At 32.5% G+C, this 27,765-nt stretch overlaps 27 non-coding genes across 27 annotated transcripts; all 27 read right to left on the reverse strand.

Annotated features, from left to right (window-relative positions):
* Positions 1 to 1,741: 1,741 nt before the first annotated feature.
* TRNAC-GCA (transfer RNA cysteine (anticodon GCA)) lies at positions 1,742 to 1,813 on the reverse strand. The gene has a single exon. It is a non-coding gene; the product is annotated as a tRNA-Cys (tRNA).
* Positions 1,814 to 3,181: 1,368 nt separating this feature from the next.
* Positions 3,182 to 3,253, reverse strand: TRNAC-GCA (transfer RNA cysteine (anticodon GCA)). Its single transcript has one exon. It is a non-coding gene; the product is annotated as a tRNA-Cys (tRNA).
* A 391-nt stretch (positions 3,254 to 3,644) lies between these two features.
* TRNAC-GCA (transfer RNA cysteine (anticodon GCA)) lies at positions 3,645 to 3,716 on the reverse strand. The gene has a single exon. It is a non-coding gene; the product is annotated as a tRNA-Cys (tRNA).
* Positions 3,717 to 5,084: 1,368 nt separating this feature from the next.
* Positions 5,085 to 5,156, reverse strand: TRNAC-GCA (transfer RNA cysteine (anticodon GCA)). Its single transcript has one exon. It is a non-coding gene; the product is annotated as a tRNA-Cys (tRNA).
* A 402-nt stretch (positions 5,157 to 5,558) lies between these two features.
* On the reverse strand, positions 5,559 to 5,630 carry TRNAC-GCA (transfer RNA cysteine (anticodon GCA)). Its single transcript has one exon. It is a non-coding gene; the product is annotated as a tRNA-Cys (tRNA).
* Positions 5,631 to 6,959: 1,329 nt separating this feature from the next.
* Positions 6,960 to 7,031, reverse strand: TRNAC-GCA (transfer RNA cysteine (anticodon GCA)). Its single transcript has one exon. It is a non-coding gene; the product is annotated as a tRNA-Cys (tRNA).
* A 1,858-nt stretch (positions 7,032 to 8,889) lies between these two features.
* TRNAC-GCA (transfer RNA cysteine (anticodon GCA)) lies at positions 8,890 to 8,961 on the reverse strand. The gene has a single exon. It is a non-coding gene; the product is annotated as a tRNA-Cys (tRNA).
* An 876-nt stretch (positions 8,962 to 9,837) lies between these two features.
* Positions 9,838 to 9,909, reverse strand: TRNAC-GCA (transfer RNA cysteine (anticodon GCA)). Its single transcript has one exon. It is a non-coding gene; the product is annotated as a tRNA-Cys (tRNA).
* Positions 9,910 to 10,311: 402 nt separating this feature from the next.
* TRNAC-GCA (transfer RNA cysteine (anticodon GCA)) lies at positions 10,312 to 10,383 on the reverse strand. Its single transcript has one exon. It is a non-coding gene; the product is annotated as a tRNA-Cys (tRNA).
* Positions 10,384 to 11,250: 867 nt separating this feature from the next.
* On the reverse strand, positions 11,251 to 11,322 carry TRNAC-GCA (transfer RNA cysteine (anticodon GCA)). Its single transcript has one exon. It is a non-coding gene; the product is annotated as a tRNA-Cys (tRNA).
* Positions 11,323 to 11,725: 403 nt separating this feature from the next.
* Positions 11,726 to 11,797, reverse strand: TRNAC-GCA (transfer RNA cysteine (anticodon GCA)). Its single transcript has one exon. It is a non-coding gene; the product is annotated as a tRNA-Cys (tRNA).
* Positions 11,798 to 12,216: 419 nt separating this feature from the next.
* Positions 12,217 to 12,288, reverse strand: TRNAC-GCA (transfer RNA cysteine (anticodon GCA)). Its single transcript has one exon. It is a non-coding gene; the product is annotated as a tRNA-Cys (tRNA).
* Positions 12,289 to 13,901: 1,613 nt separating this feature from the next.
* TRNAC-GCA (transfer RNA cysteine (anticodon GCA)) lies at positions 13,902 to 13,973 on the reverse strand. Its single transcript has one exon. It is a non-coding gene; the product is annotated as a tRNA-Cys (tRNA).
* An 850-nt stretch (positions 13,974 to 14,823) lies between these two features.
* TRNAC-GCA (transfer RNA cysteine (anticodon GCA)) lies at positions 14,824 to 14,895 on the reverse strand. Its single transcript has one exon. It is a non-coding gene; the product is annotated as a tRNA-Cys (tRNA).
* A 1,588-nt stretch (positions 14,896 to 16,483) lies between these two features.
* TRNAC-GCA (transfer RNA cysteine (anticodon GCA)) lies at positions 16,484 to 16,555 on the reverse strand. Its single transcript has one exon. It is a non-coding gene; the product is annotated as a tRNA-Cys (tRNA).
* Positions 16,556 to 16,974: 419 nt separating this feature from the next.
* Positions 16,975 to 17,046, reverse strand: TRNAC-GCA (transfer RNA cysteine (anticodon GCA)). Its single transcript has one exon. It is a non-coding gene; the product is annotated as a tRNA-Cys (tRNA).
* A 419-nt stretch (positions 17,047 to 17,465) lies between these two features.
* Positions 17,466 to 17,537, reverse strand: TRNAC-GCA (transfer RNA cysteine (anticodon GCA)). Its single transcript has one exon. It is a non-coding gene; the product is annotated as a tRNA-Cys (tRNA).
* A 419-nt stretch (positions 17,538 to 17,956) lies between these two features.
* TRNAC-GCA (transfer RNA cysteine (anticodon GCA)) lies at positions 17,957 to 18,028 on the reverse strand. Its single transcript has one exon. It is a non-coding gene; the product is annotated as a tRNA-Cys (tRNA).
* A 419-nt stretch (positions 18,029 to 18,447) lies between these two features.
* TRNAC-GCA (transfer RNA cysteine (anticodon GCA)) lies at positions 18,448 to 18,519 on the reverse strand. The gene has a single exon. It is a non-coding gene; the product is annotated as a tRNA-Cys (tRNA).
* Positions 18,520 to 20,132: 1,613 nt separating this feature from the next.
* Positions 20,133 to 20,204, reverse strand: TRNAC-GCA (transfer RNA cysteine (anticodon GCA)). Its single transcript has one exon. It is a non-coding gene; the product is annotated as a tRNA-Cys (tRNA).
* Positions 20,205 to 22,223: 2,019 nt separating this feature from the next.
* On the reverse strand, positions 22,224 to 22,295 carry TRNAC-GCA (transfer RNA cysteine (anticodon GCA)). Its single transcript has one exon. It is a non-coding gene; the product is annotated as a tRNA-Cys (tRNA).
* Positions 22,296 to 22,714: 419 nt separating this feature from the next.
* On the reverse strand, positions 22,715 to 22,786 carry TRNAC-GCA (transfer RNA cysteine (anticodon GCA)). The gene has a single exon. It is a non-coding gene; the product is annotated as a tRNA-Cys (tRNA).
* An 852-nt stretch (positions 22,787 to 23,638) lies between these two features.
* On the reverse strand, positions 23,639 to 23,710 carry TRNAC-GCA (transfer RNA cysteine (anticodon GCA)). Its single transcript has one exon. It is a non-coding gene; the product is annotated as a tRNA-Cys (tRNA).
* Positions 23,711 to 24,129: 419 nt separating this feature from the next.
* TRNAC-GCA (transfer RNA cysteine (anticodon GCA)) lies at positions 24,130 to 24,201 on the reverse strand. The gene has a single exon. It is a non-coding gene; the product is annotated as a tRNA-Cys (tRNA).
* A 419-nt stretch (positions 24,202 to 24,620) lies between these two features.
* Positions 24,621 to 24,692, reverse strand: TRNAC-GCA (transfer RNA cysteine (anticodon GCA)). The gene has a single exon. It is a non-coding gene; the product is annotated as a tRNA-Cys (tRNA).
* Positions 24,693 to 25,111: 419 nt separating this feature from the next.
* TRNAC-GCA (transfer RNA cysteine (anticodon GCA)) lies at positions 25,112 to 25,183 on the reverse strand. The gene has a single exon. It is a non-coding gene; the product is annotated as a tRNA-Cys (tRNA).
* Positions 25,184 to 25,570: 387 nt separating this feature from the next.
* TRNAC-GCA (transfer RNA cysteine (anticodon GCA)) lies at positions 25,571 to 25,642 on the reverse strand. The gene has a single exon. It is a non-coding gene; the product is annotated as a tRNA-Cys (tRNA).
* Positions 25,643 to 27,765: the final 2,123 nt, after the last annotated feature.

Consider the following 27,765-nt stretch of genomic DNA (forward strand, 5'->3'; position numbering starts at 1 on the left):
TGTTTTTCTTAATTTAGATTCTATTGACGGCCTCCTGCTGGTCAATCGACAGAAATTAGTAAATTCTGCTCTTTGATTTAGAATCGAGAGGAAGATTTCTTCAAATGAGAGGAAAATGTGTCCATTCTCCACCAGCATCTAGTAGAAATTTGTAACACTATAACATGTTGCACTGAAATAAAAATCTGTTACTTTTCAAGGAACAGTATGGTAGATTTCATCATACGAGTAGGAAATAAATATTTTGATGAAAAAATGTTTTTTCTTTAAATACAATTTTCAAATTGAGGACATGATGTTAGTCATGATTCTGAAAATATATTACCATTCAAGATTTTTAAAGGGGGCACCAGTATTTGAACCTGAGACCTCTTGATCTGCAGTCAAATGCTCTACCACTGAGCTATACCCCCAAATTGACATGTTTTGATTACTTTTGATTTACCCCCAATATAATTTAAGAATGTATTTATTTGTTTTTCTTAATTTAGGTTCTCTTGACGGCCTCCTGCTGGTCATTAGCAGAACTCATAAAATCGACAGAAATGAGTAAATTCTGCTCTTTGATTTAGAATCGAGAGGAATATTTCTTCAAATGAGAGAAAAATGTGTCCATTCTCCACCAGCATCTAGTAGAAATTTGTAACACTACAACATGTTGCACTGAAATAAAAATCTGTTACTTTTCAAGGAACAGTATGGTAGATTTCATCATACGAGTAGGAAATAAATATTTTGATAAAAAAAAATTTTTCTTTAAATACAATTTTCAAATTGATGACATGATGTTAGTCATGATTCTGAAAATATATTACCATTCAAGATTTTTAAAGGGGGCACCAGGATTTGAGTTATACCCCCAAATTGGCATGTTTTGATTACTTTTGATTTCCCCCCATATAATTTAAGAATGTATTTATTTGTTTTTCTTAATTTAGGTTCTCTTGACGGCCTCCTGCTGGTCATTAGCAGAACTCACTAAATCGACAGAAATGAGTAAATTCTGCTCTTTGATTTAGAATCGAGAGGAAGATTTCTTCAAATGAGAGGAAAATGTGTCCATTCTCCACCAGCATCTAGTAGAAATTTGTAACACTATAACATGTTGCACAAAAATAAAAATCTGTTACATTTCAAGGAACAGTATGGTAGATTTCATCATACGAGTAGGAAATAAATATTTTGATGAAAAAATGTTTTTTCTTTAAATACAATTTTCAAATTGAGGACATGATTCTGAAAATATATTACCATTCAAGATTTTTAAAGGGGGCACCAGGATTTGAACCTGAGACCTCTTGATCTGCAGTCAAATGCTCTACCACTGAGATATACCCCCAATTTGGCATGTTTTGATTACTTTTGATTTCCCACCAATATAATTTAAGAATGTATTTATTTGTTTTTCTTAATTTAGGTTCTCTTGACGGCCTCCTGCTGGTCAATCGACAGAAATTAGTAAATTCTGCTCTTTGATTTAGAATCGAGAGGAAGATTTCTTCAAATGAGAGGAAAATGTGTCCATTCTCCACCAGCATCTAGTAGAAATTTGTAACACTACAACATGTTGCACTGAAATAAAAATCTGTTACTTTTCAAGGAACAGTATGGTAGATTTCATCATACGAGTAGGAAATAGATATTTTGATGAAAAAATGTTTTTTCTTTAAATACAATTTTCAAATTGAGGACAAGATGTTAGTCATGATTCTGAAAATGTATTACCATTCAAGATTTTTAAAGGGGGCACCAGGATTTGAACCTGAGACCTCTTGATCTGCAGTCAAATGCTCTACCACTGAGCTATACCCCCAAATTGACATGTTTTGATTACTTTTGATTTACCCCCAATATAATTTAAGAATGTATTTATTTGTTTTTCTTAATTTAGGTTCTCTTGACGGCCTCCTGCTGGTCATTAGCAGAACTCATAAAATCGACAGAAATGAGTAAATTCTGCTCTTTGATTTAGAATCGAGAGGAAGATTTCTTCAAATGAGAGAAAAATGTGTCCATTCTCCACCAGCATCTAGTAGAAATTTGTAACACTATAACATGTTGCACTGAACTAAAAATCTGTTATTTTTCAAGGAACAGTATGGTAGATTTCATAATACGAGTAGGAAATAAATATTTTAATGAAAAAATGTTTTTTCTTAAAATACAATTTTCAAATTGAGGACATGATGTTAGTCATGATTCTGAAAATATATTACCATTCAAGATTTTTAAAGGGGGCACCAGGATTTGAAGCTGAGACCTCTTGATCGGCAGTCAAATGCTCTTCCACTGAGCTATACCCCCAAATTGGCATGTTTTGATTACTTTTGATTTCCCTCCAATTTAATTTAAGAATGTATTTATTTGTTTTTCTTAATTTAGGTTCTCTTGACGGCCTCCTGCTGGTCAATCGACAGAAATTAGTAAATTCTGCTCTTTGATTTAGAATCGAGAGGAAGATTTCTTCAAATGAGAGGAAAATGTGTCCATTCTCCACCAGCATCTAGTAGAAATTTGTAACACTATAACATGTTGCACTGAAATAAAAATCTGTTACTTTTCATGGAACAGTATGGTAGATTTCATCATACGAGTAGGAAATAAATATTTTGATGAAAAAATTTCTTTTCTTTAAATACAATTTTCAAATTGATGACATGATGTTAGTCATGATTCTGAAAATGTATTACCATTCAAGATTTTAAAAGGGGGCACCAGGATTTGAACCTGAGACCTCTTGATCTGCAGTAAAATGCTCTACCACTGAGCTATACCCCCAATTTGGCATGTTTTGATTACTTTTGATTTCCCCCCCAATATAATTTAAGAATGTATTTATTTGTTTTTCTTAATTTAGGTTCTCTTGACGGCCTCCTGCTGGTCAATCGACAGAAATTAGTAAATTCTGCTCTTTGATTTAGAATCGAGAGGAAGATTTCTTCAAATGAGAGGAAAATGTGTCCATTCTCCACCAGCATCTAGGAGAAATTTATAACACTATAACCTGTTGCACTGAAATAAAAATATGTTACTTTTCAAGGAACAGTATGGTAGATTTCATAATACGAGTAGGAAATAAATATTTTGATGACATTTTTTTTTTTCTTAAAATACAATTTTCAAATTGAGGACATGATGTTAGTCATGATTCTGAAAATATATTGCCATTCAAGATTTTTAAAGGGGGCACCAGGATTTGAACCTGAGACCTCTTGATCTGCAGTCAAATGCTCTACCACTGAGCTATACCCCCAATTTGGCATGTATTTAATACTTTTGATTTCCCCCCCAATATAATTTAAGAATGTATTTATTTGTTTTTTTTAATTTAGGTTCTCTTGACGGCCTCCTGCTGGTCAATCGACAGAAATTAGTAAATTCTGCTCTTTGATTTAGAATCGAGAGTAAGATTTCTTCAAATGAGAGGAAAATGTGTCCATTCTCCACCAGCATCTAGGAGAAATTTATAACACTATAACATGTTGCACAAAAATAAAAATCTGTTACATTTCAAGGAACAGTATGGTAGATTTCATCATACGAGTAGGAAATAAATATTTTGATGAAAAAATGTTTTTTCTTTAAATACAATTTTCAAATTGAGGACATGATTCTGAAAATATATTACCATTCAAGATTTTTAAAGGGGGCACCAGGATTTGAACCTGAGACCTCTTGATCTGCAGTCAAATGCTCTACCACTGAGCTATACCCCCAAATTGACATGTTTTGATTACTTTTGATTTACCCCCAATATAATTTAAGAATGTATTTATTTGTTTTTCTTAATTTAGGTTCTCTTGACGGCCTCCTGCTGGTCATTAGCAGAACTCATAAAATCGACAGAAATGAGTAAATTCTGCTCTTTGATTTAGAATCGAGAGGAAGATTTCTTCAAATGAGAGAAAAATGTGTCCATTCTCCACCAGCATCTAGTAGAAATTTGTAACACTATAACATGTTGCACTGAACTAAAAATCTGTTATTTTTCAAGGAACAGTATGGTAGATTTCATAATACGAGTAGGAAATAAATATTTTAATGAAAAAATGTTTTTTCTTAAAATACAATTTTCAAATTGAGGACATGATGTTAGTCATGATTCTGAAAATATATTACCATTCAAGATTTTTAAAGGGGGCACCAGGATTTGAAGCTGAGACCTCTTGATCGGCAGTCAAATGCTCTACCACTGAGCTATACCCCCAAATTGGCATGTTTTGATTACTTTTGATTTCCCTCCAATTTAATTTAAGAATGTATTTATTTGTTTTTCTTAATTTAGGTTCTCTTGACGGCCTCCTGCTGGTCAATCGACAGAAATTAGTAAATTCTGCTCTTTGATTTAGAATCGAGAGGAAGATTTCTTCAAATGAGAGGAAAATGTGTCCATTCTCCACCAGCATCTAGTAGAAATTTGTAACACTATAACATGTTGCACTGAAATAAAAATCTGTTACTTTTCATGGAACAGTATGGTAGATTTCATCATACGAGTAGGAAATAAATATTTTGATGAAAAAATTTCTTTTCTTTAAATACAATTTTCAAATTGATGACATGATGTTAGTCATGATTCTGAAAATGTATTACCATTCAAGATTTTAAAAGGGGGCACCAGGATTTGAACCTGAGACCTCTTGATCTGCAGTAAAATGCTCTACCACTGAGCTATACCCCCAATTTGGCATGTTTTGATTACTTTTGATTTCCCCCCCAATATAATTTAAGAATGTATTTATTTGTTTTTCTTAATTTAGGTTCTCTTGACGGCCTCCTGCTGGTCAATCGACAGAAATTAGTAAATTCTGCTCTTTGATTTAGAATCGAGAGGAAGATTTCTTCAAATGAGAGGAAAATGTGTCCATTCTCCACCAGCATCTAGGAGAAATTTATAACACTATAACCTGTTGCACTGAAATAAAAATATGTTACTTTTCAAGGAACAGTATGGTAGATTTCATAATACGAGTAGGAAATAAATATTTTGATGACATTTTTTTTTTTCTTAAAATACAATTTTCAAATTGAGGACATGATGTTAGTCATGATTCTGAAAATATATTGCCATTCAAGATTTTTAAAGGGGGCACCAGGATTTGAACCTGAGACCTCTTGATCTGCAGTCAAATGCTCTACCACTGAGCTATACCCCCAATTTGGCATGTATTTAATACTTTTGATTTCCCCCCCAATATAATTTAAGAATGTATTTATTTGTTTTTTTTAATTTAGGTTCTCTTGACGGCCTCCTGCTGGTCAATCGACAGAAATTAGTAAATTCTGCTCTTTGATTTAGAATCGAGAGTAAGATTTCTTCAAATGAGAGGAAAATGTGTCCATTCTCCACCAGCATCTAGGAGAAATTTATAACACTATAACCTGTTGCACTGAAATAAAAATCTGTTACTTTTCAAGGAACAGTATGGTATATTTCATAATACGAGTAGGAAATAAATATTTTGATGAAATTTTTTTTTTCTTAAAATACAATTTTCAAATTGAGGACATGATGTTAGTCATGATTCTGAAAATATATTGCCATTCAAGATTTTTAAAGGGGGCACCAGGATTTGAACCTGAGACCTCTTGATCTGCAGTCAAATGCTCTACCACTGAGCTATACCCCCAATTTGGCATGTTTTTAATACTTTTGATTTCCCCCCAATATAATTTAAGAATTTATTTATTTGTTTTTCTTAATTTAGGTTCTCTTGACGGCCTCCTGCTGGTCATTAGCAGAACTCACAAAATCGACAGAAATGAGTAAATTCTGCTCTTTGATTTAGAATCGAGAGGAAGATTTCTTCAAATGAGAGGAAAATGTGTCCATTCTCCACCAGCATCTAGTAGAAATTTGTAACACTACAACATGTTGCACTGAAATAAAAATCTGTTACTTTTCAAGGAACAGTATGGTAGATTTCATCATACGAGTAGGAAATAAATATTTTGATAAAAAACATTTTTTCTTTAAATACAATTTTCAAATTGATGACATGATTTTAGTCATGATTCTGAAAATATATTACCATTCAAGATTTTTAAAGGGGGCAACAGGATTTGAGTTATACCCCCAAATTGGCATGTTTTGATTACTTTTGATTTCCCCCCCATATAATTTAAGAATGTATTTATTTGTTTTTCTTAATTTAGGTTCTCTTGACGGCCTCCTGCTGGTCATTAGCAGAACTCACTAAATCGACAGAAATGAGTAAATTCTGCTCTTTGATTTAGAATCGAGAGGAAGATTTCTTCAAATGAGAGGAAAATGTGTCCATTCTCCACCAGCATCTAGTAGAAATTTGTAACACTATAACATGTTGCACAAAAATAGAAATCTGTTACATTTCAAGGAACAGTATGGTAGATTTCATCATACGAGTAGGAAATAAATATTTTGATGAAAAAATGTTTTTTCTTTAAATACAATTTTCAAATTGAGGACATGATTCTGAAAATATATTACCATTCAAGATTTTTAAAGGGGGCACCAGGATTTGAACCTGAGACCTCTTGATCTGCAGTCAAATGCTCTACCACTGAGATATACCCCCAATTTGGCATGTTTTGATTACTTTTGATTTCCCCCCAATATAATTTAAGAATGTATTTATTTGTTTTTCTTAATTTAGGTTCTCTTGACGGCCTCCTGCTGGTCAATCGACAGAAATTAGTAAATTCTGCTCTTTGATTTAGAATCGAGAGGAAGATTTCTTCAAATGAGAGGAAAATGTGTCCATTCTCCACCAGCATCTAGTAGAAATTTGTAACACTACAACATGTTGCACTGAAATAAAAATCTGTTACTTTTCAAGGAACAGTATGGTAGATTTCATCATACGAGTAGGAAATAAATATTTTGATGAAAAAATGTTTTTTCTTTAAATACAATTTTCAAATTGAGGACAAGATGTTAGTCATGATTCTGAAAATATATTACCATTCATGATTTTTAAAGGGGGCACCAGGATTTGAACCTGAGACCTCTTGATCTGCAGTCAAATGCTCTACCACTGAGCTATACCCCCAAATTGACATGTTTTGATTACTTTTGATTTACCCCCAATATAATTTAAGAATGTATTTATTTGTTTTTCTTAATTTAGGTTCTCTTGACGGCCTCCTGCTGGTCATTAGCAGAACTCATAAAATCGACAGAAATGAGTAAATTCTGCTCTTTGATTTAGAATCGAGAGGAAGATTTCTTCAAATGAGAGGAAAATGTGTCCATTCTCCACCAACATCTAGTAGAAATTTGTAACACTATAACATGTTGCACTGAACTAAAAATCTGTTATTTTTCAAGGAACAGTATGGTAGATTTCATAATACGAGTAGGAAATAAATATTTTAATGAAAAAATGTTTTTTCTTAAAATACAATTTTCAAATTGAGGACATGATGTTAGTCATGATTCTGAAAATATATTACCATTCAAGATTTTTAAAGGGGGCACCAGGATTTGAAGCTGAGACCTCTTGATCGGCAGTCAAATGCTCTACCACTGAGCTATACCCCCAAATTGGCATGTTTTGATTACTTTTGATTTCCCCCCAATATAATTTAAGAATGTATTTATTTGTTTTTCTTAATTTAGGTTCTCTTGACGGCCTCCTGCTGGTCAATCGACAGAAATTAGTAAATTCTGCTCTTTGATTTAGAATCGAGAGGAAGATTTCTTCAAATGAGAGGAAAATGTGTCCATTCTCCACCAGCATCTAGTAGAAATTTGTAACACTACAACATGTTGCACTGAAATAAAAATCTGTTACTTTTCATGGAACAGTATGGTAGATTTCATCATACGAGTAGGAAATAAATATTTTGATGAAAAAATGTTTTTTCTTTAAATACAATTTTCAAATTGAGGACAAGATGTTAGTCATGATTCTGAAAATATATTACCATTCAAGATTTTTAAATGGGGCACCAGGATTTGAACCTGAGACCTCTTGATCTGCAGTCAAATGCTCTACCACTGAGCTATACCCCCAAATTGACATGTTTTGATTACTTTTGATTTACCCCCAATATAATTTAAGAATGTATTTATTTGTTTTTCTTAATTTAGGTTCTCTTGACGGCCTCCTGCTGGTCATTAGCAGAACTCATAAAATCGACAGAAATGAGTAAATTCTGCTCTTTGATTTAGAATCGAGAGGAAGATTTCTTCAAATGAGAGGAAAATGTGTCCATTCTCCACCAGCATCTAGTAGAAATTTGTAACACTATAACATGTTGCACTGAACTAAAAATCTGTTATTTTTCAAGGAACAGTATGGTAGATTTCATAATACGAGTAGGAAATAAATATTTTAATGAAAAAATGTTTTTTCTTAAAATACAATTTTCAAATTGAGGACATGATGTTAGTCATGATTCTGAAAATATATTACCATTCAAGATTTTTAAAGGGGGCACCAGGATTTGAAGCTGAGACCTCTTGATCGGCAGTCAAATGCTCTACCACTGAGCTATACCCCCAAATTGGCATGTTTTGATTACTTTTGATTTCCCCCCAATATAATTTAAGAATGTATTTATTTGTTTTTCTTAATTTAGGTTCTCTTGACGGCCTCCTGCTGGTCAATCGACAGAAATTAGTAAATTCTGCTCTTTGATTTAGAATCGAGAGGAAGATTTCTTCAAATGAGAGGAAAATGTGTCCATTCTCCACCAGCATCTAGTAGAAATTTGTAACACTACAACATGTTGCACTGAAATAAAAATCTGTTACTTTTCATGGAACAGTATGGTAGATTTCATCATACGAGTAGGAAATAAATATTTTGATGAAAAAATTTCTTTTCTTTAAATACAATTTTCAAATTGATGACATGATGTTAGTCATGATTCTGAAAATATATTACCATTCAAGATTTTAAAAGGGGGCACCAGGATTTGAACCTGAGACCTCTTGATCTGCAGTCAAATGCTCTACCACTGAGCTATACCCCCAAATTGGCATGTTTTGATTACTTTTGATTTCCCCCAATATAATTTAAGAATGTATTTATTTGTTTTTCTTAATTTAGGTTCTCTTGACGGCCTCCTGCTGGTCAATCGACAGAAATTAGTAAATTCTGCTCTTTGATTTAGAATCGAGAGGAAGATTTCTTCAAATGAGAGGAAAATGTGTCCATTCTCCACCAGCATCTAGTAGAAATTTGTAACACTACAACATGTTGCACTGAAATAAAAATCTGTTACTTTTCATGGAACAGTATGGTAGATTTCATCATACGAGTAGGAAATAAATATTTTGATGAAAAAATTTCTTTTCTTTAAATACAATTTTCAAATTGATGACATGATGTTAGTCATGATTCTGAAAATGTATTACCATTCAAGATTTTAAAAGGGGGCACCAGGATTTGAACCTGAGACCTCTTGATCTGCAGTAAAATGCTCTACCACTGAGCTATACCCCCAATTTGGCATGTTTTGATTACTTTTGATTTCCCCCCCAATATAATTTAAGAATGTATTTATTTGTTTTTCTTAATTTAGGTTCTCTTGACGGCCTCCTGCTGGTCAATCGACAGAAATTAGTAAATTCTGCTCTTTGATTTAGAATCGAGAGGAAGATTTCTTCAAATGAGAGGAAAATGTGTCCATTCTCCACCAGCATCTAGGAGAAATTTATAACACTATAACCTGTTGCACTGAAATAAAAATATGTTACTTTTCAAGGAACAGTATGGTAGATTTCATAATACGAGTAGGAAATAAATATTTTGATGAAATTTTTTTTTTTCTTAAAATACAATTTTCAAATTGAGGACATGATGTTAGTCATGATTCTGAAAATATATTGCCATTCAAGATTTTTAAAGGGGGCACCAGGATTTGAACCTGAGACCTCTTGATCTGCAGTCAAATGCTCTACCACTGAGCTATACCCCCAATTTGGCATGTTTTTAATACTTTTGATTTCCCCCCCAATATAATTTAAGAATGTATTTATTTGTTTTTTTTAATTTAGGTTCTCTTGACGGCCTCCTGCTGGTCAATCGACAGAAATTAGTAAATTCTGCTCTTTGATTTAGAATCGAGAGTAAGATTTCTTCAAATGAGAGGAAAATGTGTCCATTCTCCACCAGCATCTAGGAGAAATTTATAACACTATAACCTGTTGCACTGAAATAAAAATCTGTTACTTTTCAAGGAACAGTATGGTATATTTCATAATACGAGTAGGAAATAAATATTTTGATGAAATTTTTTTTTTCTTAAAATACAATTTTCAAATTGAGGACATGATGTTAGTCATGATTCTGAAAATATATTGCCATTCAAGATTTTTAAAGGGGGCACCAGGATTTGAACCTGAGACCTCTTGATCTGCAGTCAAATGCTCTACCACTGAGCTATACCCCCAAATTGACATGTTTTGATTACATATGATTTACCACCAATATAATTTAAGAATGTATTTATTTGTTTTTCTTAATTTAGGTTCTCTTGACGGCCTCCTGCTGGTCATTAGCAGAACTCACAAAATCGACAGAAATGAGTAAATTCTGCTCTTTGATTTAGAATCGAGAGGAAGATTTCTTCAAATGAGAGGAAAATGTGTCCATTCTCCACCAGCATCTAGTAGAAATTTGTAACACTACAACATGTTGCACTGAAATAAAAATCTGTTACTTTTCAAGGAACAGTATGGTAGATTTCATCATACGAGTAGGAAATAAATATTTTGATAAAAAAATTTTTTTCTTTAAATACAATTTTCAAATTGATGACATGATTTTAGTCATGATTCTGAAAATATATTACCATTCAAGATTTTTAAAGGGGGCAACAGGATTTGAGTTATACCCCCAAATTGGCATGTTTTGATTACTTTTGATTTCCCCCCCATATAATTTAAGAATGTATTTATTTGTTTTTCTTAATTTAGGTTCTCTTGACGGCCTCCTGCTGGTCATTAGCAGAACTCACTAAATCGACAGAAATGAGTAAATTCTGCTCTTTGATTTAGAATCGAGAGGAAGATTTCTTCAAATGAGAGGAAAATGTGTCCATTCTCCACCAGCATCTAGTAGAAATTTGTAACACTATAACATGTTGCACTGAACTAAAAATCTGTTATTTTTCAAGGAACAGTATGGTAGATTTCATCATACGAGTAGGAAATAAATATTTTGATGAAAAAATTTTTTTTCTTTAAATACAATTTTCAAATTGATGACATGATGTTAGTCATGATTCTGAAAATGTATTACCATTCAAGATTTTAAAAGGGGGCACCAGGATTTGAACCTGAGACCTCTTGATCTGCAGTCAAATGCTCTACCACTGAGCTATACCCCCAATTTGGCATGTTTTGATTACATTTGATTTCCCCCCCAATATAATTTAAGAATGTATTTATTTGTTTTTCTTAATTTAGGTTCTCTTGACGGCCTCCTGCTGGTCAATCGACAGAAATTAGTAAATTCTGCTCTTTGATTTAGAATCGAGAGGAAGATTTCTTCAAATGAGAGGAAAATGTGTCCATTCTCCACCAGCATCTAGGAGAAATTTATAACACTATAACCTGTTGCACTGAAATAAAAATATGTTACTTTTCAAGGAACAGTATGGTAGATTTCATAATACGAGTAGGAAATAAATATTTTGATGAAATTTTTTTTTTTCTTAAAATACAATTTTCAAATTGAGGACATGATGTTAGTCATGATTCTGAAAATATATTGCCATTCAAGATTTTTAAAGGGGGCACCAGGATTTGAACCTGAGACCTCTTGATCTGCAGTCAAATGCTCTACCACTGAGCTATACCCCCAAATTGACATGTTTTGATTACATATGATTTACCACCAATATAATTTAAGAATGTATTTATTTGTTTTTCTTAATTTAGGTTCTCTTGACGGCCTCCTCCTGGTCATTAGCAGAACTCATAAAATCGACAGAAATGAGTAAATTCTGCTCTTTGATTTAGAATCGAGAGTAAGATTTCTTCAAATGAGAGGAAAATGTGTCCATTCTCCACCAGCATCTAGGAGAAATTTATAACACTATAACCTGTTGCACTGAAATAAAAATCTGTTACTTTTCAAGGAACAGTATGGTATATTTCATAATACGAGTAGGAAATAAATATTTTGATGAAATTTTTTTTTTTCTTAAAATACAATTTTCAAATTGAGGACATGATGTTAGTCATGATTCTGAAAATATATTGCCATTCAAGATTTTTAAAGGGGGCACCAGGATTTGAACCTGAGACCTCTTAATCTGCAGTCAAATGCTCTACCACTGAGCTATACCCCCAATTTGGCATGTTTTTAATACTTTTGATTTCCCCCCAATATAATTTAAGAATTTATTTATTTGTTTTTCTTAATTTAGGTTCTCTTGACGGCCTCCTGCTGGTCATTAGCAGAACTCACAAAATCGACAGAAATGAGTAAATTCTGCTCTTTGATTTAGAATCGAGAGGAAGATTTCTTCAAATGAGAGGAAAATGTGTCCATTCTCCACCAGCATCTAGTAGAAATTTGTAACACTACAACATGTTGCACTGAAATAAAAATCTGTTACTTTTCAAGGAACAGTATGGTAGATTTCATCATACGAGTAGGAAATAAATATTTTGATAAAAAAAATTTTTTCTTTAAATACAATTTTCAAATTGATGACATGATGCTCTTTGATTTAGAATCGAGAGGAAGATTTCTTCAAATAAGAGGAAAATGTGTCCATTCTCCACCAGCATCTAGTAGAAATTTGTAACACTATAACATGTTGCACTGAAATAAAAATCTGTTACTTTTCAAGGAACAGTATGGTAGATTTCATCATACGAGTAGGAAATAAATATTTTGATGAAAAAATTTTTTTTCTTAATATACAATTTTCAAATTGAGGACATGATGTTAGTCATGATTCTGAAAATATATTACCATTCAAGATTTTTAAAGGGGGCACCAGGATTTGAACCTGAGACCTCTTGATCTGCAGTCAAATGCTCTACCACTGATCTATACCCCCAATTTGGCATGTTTTTATTACTTTTGATTTCCCCCCAATATAATTTAAGAATGTATTTATTTGTTTTTCTTAATTTAGGTTCTCTTGACGGCCTCCTGCTGGTCATTAGCAGAACTCATAAAATCAACAGAAATGAGTAAATTCTGCTCTTTGATTTAGAATCGAGAGGAAGATTTCTTCAAATGAGAGGAAAATGTGTCCATTCTCCACCAGCATCTAGTAGAAATTTGTAACACTATAACATGTTGCACTGAACTAAAAATCTGTTATTTTTCAAGGAACAGTATGGTAGATTTCATAATACGAGTAGGAAATAAATATTTTGATGAAAAAATGTTTTTTCTTAAAATACAATTTTCAAATTGAGGACATGATGTTAGTCATGATTCTGAAAATATATTACCATTCAAGATTTTTAAAGGGGGCACCAGGATTTGAAGCTGAGACCTCTTGATCGGCAGTCAAATGCTCTACCACTGAGCTATACCCCCAAATTGGCATGTTTTGATTACTTTTGATTTCCCCCCAATATAATTTAAGAATGTATTTATTTGTTTTTCTTAATTTAGGTTCTCTTGACGGCCTCCTGCTGGTCAATCGACAGAAATTAGTAAATTCTGCTCTTTGATTTAGAATCGAGAGGAAGATTTCTTCAAATGAGAGGAAAATGTGTCCATTCTCCACCAGCATCTAGTAGAAATTTGTAACACTACAACATGTTGCACTGAAATAAAAATCTGTTACTTTTCATGGAACAGTATGGTAGATTTCATCATACGAGTAGGAAATAAATATTTTGATGAAAAAATTTTTTTTCTTTAAATACAATTTTCAAATTGATGACATGATGTTAGTCATGATTCTGAAAATATATTACCATTCAAGATTTTAAAAGGTGGCACCAGGATTTGAACCTGAGACCTCTTGATCTGCAGTCAAATGCTCTACCACTGAGCTATACCCCCAATTTGGCATGTTTCGATTACTTTTGATTTCCCCCCAATATAATTTAAGAATGTATTTATTTGTTTTTCTTAATTTAGGTTCTCTTGACGGCCTCCTGCTGGTCAATCGACAGAAATTAGTAAATTCTGCTCTTTGATTTAGAATCGAGAGGAAGATTTCTTCAAATGAGAGGAAAATGTGTCCATTCTCCACCAGCATCTAGGAGAAATTTATAACACTATAACCTGTTGCACTGAAATAAAAATCTGTTACTTTTCAAGGAACAGTATGGTAGATTTCATAATACGAGTAGGAAATAAATATTTTGATTAAATTTTTTTTTTCTTAAAATACAATTTTCAAATTGAGGACATGATGTTAGTCATGATTCTGAAAATATATTACCATTCAAGATTTTTAAAGGGGGCACCAGGATTTGAGTTATACCCCCAAATTGGCATGTTTTGATTACTTTTGATTTCCCCCCCATATAATTTAAGAATGTATTTATTTGTTTTTCTTAATTTAGGTTCTCATGACAGCCTCCTGCTGGTCATTAGCAGAACTCACTAAATCGACAGAAATGAGTAAATTCTGCTCTTTGATTTAGAATCGAGAGGAAGATTTCTTCAAATGAGAGGAAAATGTGTCCATTCTCTACCAGCATCTAGTAGAAATTTGTAACACTACAACATGTTGCACTGAAATAAAAATCTGTTACTTTTCAAGAAAAAGTATGGTAGATTTCATCATACGAGTAGGAAATAAATATTTTGATGAAAAAATGTTTTTTCTTAAAATACAATTTTCAAATTGACGACATGATGTTAGTCATGATTCTGAAAATATATTACCATTCAAGATTTTTAAAGGGGGCACCAGGATTTGAACCTGAGACCTCTTGATCTGCAGTCAAATGCTCTACCACTGAGCTATACCCCCAAATTGGCATGTTTTGATTACTTTTGATTTCCCCTCAATATAATTTAAGAATGTATTTATTTGTTTTTCTCAATTTAGGTTCTCTTGACGGCCTCCTGCTGGTCATTAGCAGAACTCATAAAATCGACAGAAATGAGTAAATTCTGCTCTTTGATTTATAATCGAGAGGAAGATTTCTTCAAATGAGAGGAAAATGTGTCCATTCTCCACCAGCATCTAGTAGAAATTTGTAACACTATAACATGTTGCACTGAAATAAAAATCTGTTACTTTTCAAGGAACAGTATGGTAGATTTCATCATACGAGTAGGAAATAAATATTTTGATGAAAATTTTTTTTTTCTTAAAATACAATTTTCAAATTGAGGACATGATGTTAGTCATGATTCTGAAAATATATTACCATTCAAGATTTTTAAAGGGGGCACCAGGATTTGAGTTATACCCCCAAATTGGCATGTTTTGATTACTTTTGATTTCCCCCCATATAATTTAAGAATGTATTTATTTGTTTTTCTTAATTTAGGTTCTCTTGACGGCCTCCTGCTGGTCATTAGCAGAACTCACAAAATCGACAGAAATGAGTAAATTCTGCTCTTTGATTTAGAATCGAGAGGAAGATTTCTTCAAATAAGAGGAAAATGTGTCCATTCTCCACCAGCATCTAGTAGAAATTTGTAACACTATAACATGTTGCACTGAAATAAAAATCTGTTACTTTTCAAGGAACAGTATGGTAGATTTCATCATACGAGTAGGAAATAAATATTTTGATGAAAAAATTTTTTTTCTTAATATACAATTTTCAAATTGAGGACATGATGCTCTTTGATTTAGAATCGAGAGGAAGATTTCTTCAAATAAGAGGAAAATGTGTCCATTCTCCACCAGCATCTAGTAGAAATTTGTAACACTATAACATGTTGCACTGAAATAAAAATCTGTTACTTTTCAAGGAACAGTATGGTAGATTTCATCATACGAGTAGGAAATAAATATTTTGATGAAAAAAATTTTTTTCTTAATATACAATTTTCAAATTGAGGACATGATGTTAGTCATGATTCTGAAAATATATTGCCATTCAAGATTTTTAAAGGGGGCACCAGGATTTGAACCTGAGACCTCTTGATCTGCAGTCAAATGCTCTACCACTGATCTATACCCCCAATTTGGCATGTTTTTATTACTTTTGATTTCCCCCCAATATAATTTAAGAATGTATTTATTTGTTTTTCTTAATTTAGGTTCTCTTGACGGCCTCCTGCTGGTCATTAGCAGAACTCATAAAATCAACAGAAATGAGTAAATTCTGCTCTTTGATTTAGAATCGAGAGGAAGATTTCTTCAAATGAGAGGAAAATGTGTCCATTCTCCACCAGCATCTAGTAGAAATTTGTAACACTACAACATGTTGCACTGAAATAAAAATCTGTTACTTTTCAAGGAACAGTATGGTAGATTTCATCATACGAGTAGGAAATAAATATTTTGATGAAAAAATGTTTTTTCTTAAAATACAATTTTCAAATTGAGGACATGATGTTAGTCATGATTCTGAAAATATATTACCATTCAAGATTTTTAAAGGGGGCACCAGGATTTGAACCTGAGACCTCTTGATCTGCAGTCAAATGCTCTACCACTGAGCTATACCCCCAATTTGGCATGTTTTTAATACTTTTGATTTCCCCCAAATATAATTTAAGAATTTATTTATTTGTTTTTCTTAATTTAGGTTCTCTTGACGGCCTCCTGCTGGTCATTAGCAGAACTCACAAAATCGACAGAAATGAGTAAATTCTGCTCTTTGATTTAGAATCGAGAGGAAGATTTCTTCAAATGAGAGGAAAATGTGTCCATTCTCCACCAGCATCTAGTAGAAATTTATAACACTATAACCTGTTGCACTGAAATAAAAATCTGTTACTTTTCAAGGAACAGTATGGTAGATTTCATCATACGAGTAGGAAATAAATATTTTGATGAAAATTTTTTTTTTCTTAAAATACAAATTTCAAATTGAGGACATGATGTTAGTCATGATTCTGAAAATATATTACCATTCAAGATTTTTAAAGGGGGCACCAGGATTTGAACCTGAGACCTCTTGATCTGCAGTCAAATGCTCTACCACTGAGCTATACCCCCAATTTGGCATGTTTTTAATACTTTTGATTTCCCCCCAATATAATTTAAGAATGTATTTATTTGTTTTTCTTAATTTAGGTTCTCTTGACGGCCTCCTGCTGGTCATTAGCAGAACTCATAAAATCAACAGAAATGAGTAAATTCTGCTCTTTGATTTAGAATCGAGAGGAAGATTTCTTCAAATGAGAGGAAAATGTGTCCATTCTCCACTAGCATCTAGTAGAAATTTGTAACACTACAACATGTTGCACTGAAATAAAAATCTGTTACTTTTCAAGGAACAGTATGGTAGATTTCATCATACGAGTAGGAAATAAATATTTTGATGAAAAAATGTTTTTTCTTAAAATCCAATTTTCAAATTGAGGACATGATGTTAGTCATGATTCTGAAAATATATTACCATTCAAGATTTTTAAAGGGGGCACCAGGATTTGAACCTGAGACCTCTTGATCTGCAGTCAAATGCTCTACCACTGAGCTATACCCCCAATTTGGCATGTTTTTAATACTTTTGATTTCCCCCCAATATAATTTAAGAATGTATTTATTTGTTTTTCTTAATTTAGGTTCTCTTGACGGCCTCCTGCTGGTCATTAGCAGAACTCATAAAATCAACAGAAATGAGTAAATTCTGCTCTTTGATTTAGAATCGAGAGGAAGATTTCTTCAAATGAGAGGAAAATGTGTCCATTCTCCACTAGCATCTAGTAGAAATTTGTAACACTACAACATGTTGCACTGAAATAAAAATCTGTTACTTTTCAAGGAACAGTATGGTAGATTTCATCATACGAGTAGGAAATAAATATTTTGATGAAAAAATGTTTTTTCTTAAAATACAATTTTCAAATTGAGGACATGATGTTAGTCATGATTCTGAAAATATATTACCATTCAAGATTTTTAAAGGGGGCACCAGGATTTGAACCTGAGACCTCTTGATCTGCAGTCAAATGCTCTACCACTGAGCTATACCCCCAATTTGGCATGTTTTTAATACTTTTGATTTCCCCCCAATATAATTTAAGAATGTATTTATTTGTTTTTCTTAATTTAGGTTCTCTTGACGGCCTCCTGCTGGTCATTAGCAGAACTCACTAAATCGACAGAAATGAGTAAATTCTGCTCTTTGATTTAGAATCGAGAGGAAGATTTCTTCAAATGAGAGGAAAATGTGTCCATTCTCCACCAGCATCTAGTAGAAATTTGTAACACTATAACCTGTTGCACTGAAATAAAAATCTGTTACTTTTCAAGGAACAGTATGGTAGATTTCATAATACGAGTAGGAAATAAATATTTTGATGAAAAAATGTTTTTTCTTAAAATACAATTTTCAAATTGAGGACATGATGTTAGTCATGATTCTGAAAATATATTACCATTCAAGATTTTTAAAGGGGGCACCAGGATTTGAACCTGAGACCTCTTGATCTGCAGTCAAATGCTCTACCACTGAGCTATACCCCCAATTTGGCATGTTTTTAATACTTTTGATTTCCCCCCAATATAATTTAAGAATTTATTTATTTGTTTTTCTTAATTTAGGTTCTCTTGACGGCCTCCTGCTGGTCATTAGCAGAACTCACAAAATCGACAGAAATGAGTAAATTCTGCTCTTTGATTTAGAATCGAGAGGAAGATTTCTTCAAATGAGAGGAAAATGTGTCCATTCTCCACCAGCATCTAGTAGAAATTTGTAACACTACAACATGTTGCACTGAAATAAAAATCTGTTACTTTTCAAGGAACAGTATGGTAGATTTCATCATACGAGTAGGAAATAAATATTTTGATAAAAAAATTTTTTTCTTTAAATACAATTTTCAAATTGATGACATGATGCTCTTTGATTTAGAATCGAGAGGAAGATTTCTTCAAATAAGAGGAAAATGTGTCCATTCTCCACCAGCATCTAGTAGAAATTTGTAACACTATAACATGTTGCACTGAAATAAAAATCTGTTACTTTTCAAGGAACAGTATGGTAGATTTCATCATACGAGTAGGAAATAAATATTTTGATGAAAAAAATTTTTTTCTTAATATACAATTTTCAAATTGAGGACATGATGTTAGTCATGATTCTGAAAATATATTACCATTCAAGATTTTTAAAGGGGGCACCAGGATTTGAACCTGAGACCTCTTGATCTGCAGTCAAATGCTCTACCACTGATCTATACCCCCAATTTGGCATGTTTTTATTACTTTTGATTTCCCCCCAATATAATTTAAGAATGTATTTATTTGTTTTTCTTAATTTAGGTTCTCTTGACGGCCTCCTGCTGGTCATTAGCAGAACTCATAAAATCAACAGAAATGAGTAAATTCTGCTCTTTGATTTAGAATCGAGAGGAAGATTTCTTCAAATGAGAGGAAAATGTGTCCATTCTCCACCAGCATCTAGTAGAAATTTGTAACACTATAACATGTTGCACTGAACTAAAAATCTGTTATTTTTCAAGGAACAGTATGGTAGATTTCATAATACGAGTAGGAAATAAATATTTTGATGAAAAAATGTTTTTTCTTAAAATACAATTTTCAAATTGAGGACATGATGTTAGTCATGATTCTGAAAATATATTACCATTCAAGATTTTTAAAGGGGGCACCAGGATTTGAAGCTGAGACCTCTTGATCGGCAGTCAAATGCTCTACCACTGAGCTATACCCCCAAATTGGCATGTTTTGATTACTTTTGATTTCCCCCCAATATAATTTAAGAATGTATTTATTTGTTTTTCTTAATTTAGGTTCTCTTGACGGCCTCCTGCTGGTCAATCGACAGAAATGAGTAAATTCTGCTCTTTGATTTAGAATCGAGAGGAAGATTTCTTCAAATGAGAGGAAAATGTGTCCATTCTCCACCAGCATCTAGTAGAAATTTGTAACACTACAACATGTTGCACTGAAATAAAAATCTGTTACTTTTCATGGAACAGTATGGTAGATTTCATCATACGAGTAGGAAATAAATATTTTGATGAAAAAAATTTTTTTCTTTAAATACAATTTTCAAATTGATGACATGATGTTAGTCATGATTCTGAAAATATATTACCATTCAAGATTTTAAAAGGGGGCACCAGGATTTGAACCTGAGACCTCTTGATCTGCAGTCAAATGCTCTACCACTGAGCTATACCCCCAATTTGGCATGTTTCGATTACTTTTGATTTCCCCCCAATATAATTTAAGAATGTATTTATTTGTTTTTCTTAATTTAGGTTCTCTTGACGGCCTCCTGCTGGTCAATCGACAGAAATTAGTAAATTCTGCTCTTTGATTTAGAATCGAGAGGAAGATTTCTTCAAATGAGAGGAAAATGTGTCCATTCTCCACCAGCATCTAGGAGAAATTTATAACACTATAACCTGTTGCACTGAAATAAAAATCTGTTACTTTTCATGGAACAGTATGGTAGATTTCATAATACGAGTAGGAAATAAATATTTTGATTAAATTTTTTTTTTCTTAAAATACAATTTTCAAATTGAGGACATGATGTTAGTCATGATTCTGAAAATATATTACCATTCAAGATTTTTAAAGGGGGCACCAGGATTTGAGTTATACCCCCAAATTGGCATGTTTTGATTACTTTTGATTTCCCCCCCATATAATTTAAGAATGTATTTATTTGTTTTTCTTAATTTAGGTTCTCATGACGGCCTCCTGCTGGTCATTAGCAGAACTCACTAAATCGACAGAAATGAGTAAATTCTGCTCTTTGATTTAGAATCGAGAGGAAGATTTCTTCAAATGAGAGGAAAATGTGTCCATTCTCTACCAGCATCTAGTAGAAATTTGTAACACTACAACATGTTGCACTGAAATAAAAATCTGTTACTTTTCAAGAAAAAGTATGGTAGATTTCATCATACGAGTAGGAAATAAATATTTTGATGAAAATTTTTTTTTTCTTAAAATACAATTTTCAAATTGAGGACATGATGTTAGTCATGATTCTGAAAATATATTACCATTCAAGATTTTTAAAGGGGGCACCAGGATTTGAGTTATACCCCCAAATTGGCATGTTTTGATTACTTTTGATTTCCCCCCATATAATTTAAGAATGTATTTATTTGTTTTTCTTAATTTAGGTTCTCTTGACGGCCTCCTGCTGGTCATTAGCAGAACTCACAAAATCGACAGAAATTAGTAAATTCTGCTCTTTGATTTAGAATCGAGAGGAAGATTTCTTCAAATAAGAGGAAAATGTGTCCATTCTCCACCAGCATCTAGTAGAAATTTGTAACACTATAACATGTTGCACTGAAATAAAAATCTGTTACTTTTCAAGGAACAGTATGGTAGATTTCATCATACGAGTAGGAAATAAATATTTTGATGAAAAAAATTTTTTTCTTAATATACAATTTTCAAATTGAGGACATGATGCTCTTTGATTTAGAATCGAGAGGAAGATTTCTTCAAATAAGAGGAAAATGTGTCCATTCTCCACCAGCATCTAGTAGAAATTTGTAACACTATAACATGTTGCACTGAAATAAAAATCTGTTACTTTTCAAGGAACAGTATGGTAGATTTCATCATACGAGTAGGAAATAAATATTTTGATGAAAAAAATTTTTTTCTTAATATACAATTTTCAAATTGAGGACATGATGTTAGTCATGATTCTGAAAATATATTACCATTCAAGATTTTTAAAGGGGGCACCAGGATTTGAACCTGAGACCTCTTGATCTGCAGTCAAATGCTCTACCACTGATCTATACCCCCAATTTGGCATGTTTTTATTACTTTTGATTTCCCCCCAATATAATTTAAGAATGTATTTATTTGTTTTTCTCAATTTAGGTTCTCTTGACGGCCTCCTGCTGGTCATTAGCAGAACTCATAAAATCAACAGAAATGAGTAAATTCTGCTCTTTGATTTAGAATCGAGAGGAAGATTTCTTCAAATGAGAGGAAAATGTGTCCATTCTCCACCAGCATCTAGTAGAAATTTGTAACACTACAACATGTTGCACTGAAATAAAAATCTGTTACTTTTCAAGGAACAGTATGGTAGATTTCATCATACGAGTAGGAAATAAATATTTTGATGAAAAAATGTTTTTTCTTAAAATACAATTTTCAAATTGAGGACATGATGTTAGTCATGATTCTGAAAATATATTACCATTCAAGATTTTTAAAGGGGGCACCAGGATTTGAACCTGAGACCTCTTGATCTGCAGTCAAATGCTCTACCACTGAGCTATACCCCCAATTTGGCATGTTTTTAATACTTTTGATTTCCCCCAAATATAATTTAAGAATTTATTTATTTGTTTTTCTTAATTTAGGTTCTCTTGACGGCCTCCTGCTGGTCATTAGCAGAACTCACAAAATCGACAGAAATGAGTAAATTCTGCTCTTTGATTTAGAATCGAGAGGAAGATTTCTTCAAATGAGAGGAAAATGTGTCCATTCTCCACCAGCATCTAGTAGAAATTTATAACACTATAACCTGTTGCACTGAAATAAAAATCTGTTACTTTTCAAGGAACAGTATGGTAGATTTCATCATACGAGTAGGAAATAAATATTTTGATGAAAATTTTTTTTTTCTTAAAATACAATTTTCAAATTGAGGACATGATGTTAGTCATGATTCTGAAAATATATTACCATTCAAGATTTTTAAAGGGGGCACCAGGATTTGAACCTGAGACCTCTTGATCTGCAGTCAAATGCTCTACCACTGAGCTATACCCCCAATTTGGCATGTTTTTAATACTTTTGATTTCCCCCCAATATAATTTAAGAATGTATTTATTTGTTTTTCTTAATTTAGGTTCATGATGCTCTTTGATTTAGAATCGAGAGGAAGATTTCTTCAAATAAGAGGAAAATGTGTCCATTCTCCACCAGCATCTAGTAGAAATTTGTAACACTATAACATGTTGCACTGAAATAAAAATCTGTTACTTTTCAAGGAACAGTATGGTAGATTTCATCATACGAGTAGGAAATAAATATTTTGATGAAAAAAATTTTTTTCTTAATATACAATTTTCAAATTGAGGACATGATGTTAGTCATGATTCTGAAAATATATTACCATTCAAGATTTTTAAAGGGGGCACCAGGATTTGAACCTGAGACCTCTTGATCTGCAGTCAAATGCTCTACCACTGATCTATACCCCCAATTTGGCATGTTTTTATTACTTTTGATTTCCCCCCAATATAATTTAAGAATGTATTTATTTGTTTTTCTTAATTTAGGTTCTCTTGACGGCCTCCTGCTGGTCATTAGCAGAACTCATAAAATCAACAGAAATGAGTAAATTCTGCTCTTTGATTTAGAATCGAGAGGAAGATTTCTTCAAATGAGAGGAAAATGTGTCCATTCTCCACCAGCATCTAGTAGAAATTTGTAACACTACAACATGTTGCACTGAAATAAAAATCTGTTACTTTTCAAGGAACAGTATGGTAGATTTCATCATACGAGTAGGAAATAAATATTTTGATGAAAAAATGTTTTTTCTTAAAATACAATTTTCAAATTGAGGACATGATGTTAGTCATGATTCTGAAAATATATTACCATTCAAGATTTTTAAAGGGGGCACCAGGATTTGAACCTGAGACCTCTTGATCTGCAGTCAAATGCTCTACCACTGAGCTATACCCCCAATTTGGCATGTTTTTAATACTTTTGATTTCCCCCAAATATAATTTAAGAATTTATTTATTTGTTTTTCTTAATTTAGGTTCTCTTGACGGCCTCCTGCTGGTCATTAGCAGAACTCACAAAATCGACAGAAATGAGTAAATTCTGCTCTTTGATTTAGAATCGAGAGGAAGATTTCTTCAAATGAGAGGAAAATGTGTCCATTCTCCACCAGCATCTAGTAGAAATTTATAACACTATAACCTGTTGCACTGAAATAAAAATCTGTTACTTTTCAAGGAACAGTATGGTAGATTTCATCATACGAGTAGGAAATAAATATTTTGATGAAAATTTTTTTTTTCTTAAAATACAATTTTCAAATTGAGGACATGATGTTAGTCATGATTCTGAAAATATATTACCATTCAAGATTTTTAAAGGGGGCACCAGGATTTGAACCTGAGACCTCTTGATCTGCAGTCAAATGCTCTACCACTGAGCTATACCCCCAATTTGGCATGTTTTTAATACTTTTGATTTCCCCCCAATATAATTTAAGAATGTATTTATTTGTTTTTCTTAATTTAGGTTCTCTTGACGGCCTCCTGCTGGTCATTAGCAGAACTCATAAAATCAACAGAAATGAGTAAATTCTGCTCTTTGATTTAGAATCGAGAGGAAGATTTCTTCAAATGAGAGGAAAATGTGTCCATTCTCCACTAGCATCTAGTAGAAATTTGTAACACTACAACATGTTGCACTGAAATAAAAATCTGTTACTTTTCAAGGAACAGTATGGTAGATTTCATCATACGAGTAGGAAATAAATATTTTGATGAAAAAATGTTTTTTCTTAAAATCCAATTTTCAAATTGAGGACATGATGTTAGTCATGATTCTGAAAATATATTACCATTCAAGATTTTTAAAGGGGGCACCAGGATTTGAACCTGAGATCTCTTGATCTGCAGTCAAATGCTCTACCACTGAGCTATACCCCCAATTTGGCATGTTTTTAATACTTTTGATTTCCCCCCAATATAATTTAAGAATGTATTTATTTGTTTTTCTTAATTTAGGTTCTCTTGACGGCCTCCTGCTGGTCATTAGCAGAACTCACTAAATCGACAGAAATGAGTAAATTCTGCTCTTTGATTTAGAATCGAGAGGAAGATTTCTTCAAATGAGAGGAAAATGTGTCCATTCTCCACCAGCATCTAGTAGAAATTTGTAACACTATAACCTGTTGCACTGAAATAAAAATCTGTTACTTTTCAAGGAACAGTATGGTAGATTTCATAATACGAGTAGGAAATAAATATTTTGATGAAAAAATGTTTTTTCTTAAAATACAATTTTCAAATTGAGGACATGATGTTAGTCATGATTCTGAAAATATATTACCATTCAAGATTTTTAAAGGGGGCACCAGGATTTGAACCTGAGACCTCTTGATCTGCAGTCAAATGCTCTACCACTGAGCTATACCCCCATTACTTTTGATTTCCCCCCCAATATAATTTAAGAATGTATTTATTTGTTTTTCTTAATTTAGGTTCTCTTGACGGCCTCCTGCTGGTCAATCGACAGAAATTAGTAAATTCTGCTCTTTGATTTAGAATCGAGAGGAAGATTTCTTCAAATGAGAGGAAAATGTGTCCATTCTCCACCAGCATCTAGTAGAAATTTGTAACACTATAACATGTTGCACTGAAATAAAAATCTGTTACTTTTCAAGGAGCAGTATGGTAGATTTCATCATACGAGTAGGAAATAAATATTTTGATGAAAAAATGTTTTTTCTTTAAATACAATTTTCAAATTGAGGACAAGATGTTAGTCATGATTCTGAAAATATATTACCATTCAAGATTTTTAAAGGGGGCACCAGGATTTGAACCTGAGACCTCTTGATCTGCAGTCAAATGCTCTACCACTGAGCTATACCCCCATTACTTTTGATTTCCCCCCCAATATAATTTAAGAATGTATTTATTTGTTTTTCTTAATTTAGGTTCTCTTGACGGCCTCCTGCTGGTCAATCGACAGAAATTAGTAAATTCTGCTCTTTGATTTAGAATCGAGAGGAAGATTTCTTCAAATGAGAGGAAAATGTGTCCATTCTCCACCAGCATCTAGTAGACATTTATAACACTATAACCTGTTGCACTGAAATAAAAATCTGTTACTTTTCAAGGAACAGTATGGTAGATTTCATAATACGAGTAGGAAATAAATATTTTGATGAAAAAAATTTTTTTCTTAAAATACAATTTTCAAATTGAGGACATGATGTTAGTCATGATTCTGAAAATGTATTACCATTCAAGATTTTTAAAGGGGGCACCAGGATTTGAGTTATACCCCCAAATTGGCATGTTTTGATTACTTTTGATTTCCCCCCCATATAATTTAAGAATGTATTTATTTGTTTTTCTTAATTTAGGTTCTCTTGACGGCCTCCTGCTGGTCATTAGCAGAACTCACTAAATCGACAGAAATGAGTAAATTCTGCTCTTTGATTTAGAATCGAGAGGAAGATTTCTTCAAATGAGAGGAAAATGTGTCCATTCTCCACCAGCATCTAGTAGAAATTTGTAACACTATAACATGTTGCACTGAAATAAAAATCTGTTACTTTTCAAGGAACAGTATGGTAGATTTCATCATACGAGTAGGAAATAAATATTTTGATGAAAAAATGTTTTTTCTTTAAATACAATTTTCAAATTGAGGACAAGATGTTAGTCATGATTCTGAAAATATATTACCATTCAAGATTTTTAAAGGGGGCACCAGGATTTGAACCTGAGACCTCTTGATCTGCAGTCAAATGCTCTACCACTGAGCTATACACCCAATTTGGCATGTTTTTAATACTTTTGATTTCCCCCCAATATAATTTAAGAATGTATTTATTTGTTTTTCTTAATTTAGGTTCTCTTGACGGCCTCCTGCTGGTCAATCGACAGAAATTAGTCAATTCTGCTCTTTGATTTAGAATCGAGAGGAAGATTTCTTCAAATGAGAGGAAAATGTGTCCATTCTCCACCAGCATCTAGTAGAAATTTGTAACACTACAACATGTTGCACTGAAATAAAAATCTGTTACTTTTCAAGGAACAGTATGGTAGATTTCATCACAGAGTAGGAAATAAATATTTTGATGAAAATTTTTTTTTCTTTAAATACAATTTTCAAATTGATGACATGATGTTAGTCATGATTCTGAAAATATATTACCATTCAAGATTTTTAAAGGGGGCACCAGGATTTGAGTTATACCCCCAAATTGGCATGTTTTGATTACTTTTGATTTACCCCCCATATAATTTAAGAATGTATTTATTTGTTTTTCTTAATTTAGGTTCTCTTGACGGCCTCCTGCTGGTCATTAGCAGAACTCATAAAATCAACAGAAATGAGTAAATTCTGCTCTTTGATTTAGAATCGAGAGGAAGATTTCTTCAAATGAGAGGAAAATGTGTCCATTCTCCACCAGCATCTAGTAGAAATTTGTAACACTACAACATGTTGCACTGAAATAAAAATCTGTTACTTTTCAAGGAACAGTATGGTAGATTTCATCATACGAGTAGGAAATAAATATTTTGATGAAAAAATGTTTTTTCTTTAAATACAATTTTCAAATTGAGGACATGATGTTAGTCATGATTCTGAAAATATATTACCATTCAAGATTTTTAAAGGGGGCACCAGGATTTGAACTTGAGACCTCTTGATCTGCAGTCAAATGCTCTACCACTGAGCTACACCCCCAATTTGGCATGTTCTTAATACTTTTGATTTCCCCCCAATATAACTTAAGAATGTATTTATTTGTTTTTCTTAATTTAGGTTCTCTTGACGGCCTCCTGCTGGTCATTAGCAGAACTCATAAAATCAACAGAAATGAGTAAATTCTGCTCTTTGATTTAGAATCGAGAGGAAGATTTCTTCAAATGAGAGGAAAATGTGTCCATTCTCCACCAGCATCTAGTAGAAATTTATAACACTATAACCTGTTGCACTGAAATAAAAATCTGTTACTTTTCAAGGAACAGTATGGTAGAT

Source organism: Pelobates fuscus, chromosome 1 (genome assembly GCF_036172605.1).
Source record: "Pelobates fuscus isolate aPelFus1 chromosome 1, aPelFus1.pri, whole genome shotgun sequence".
NCBI classification, from domain to species: Eukaryota; Metazoa; Chordata; class Amphibia; order Anura; family Pelobatidae; genus Pelobates; species Pelobates fuscus.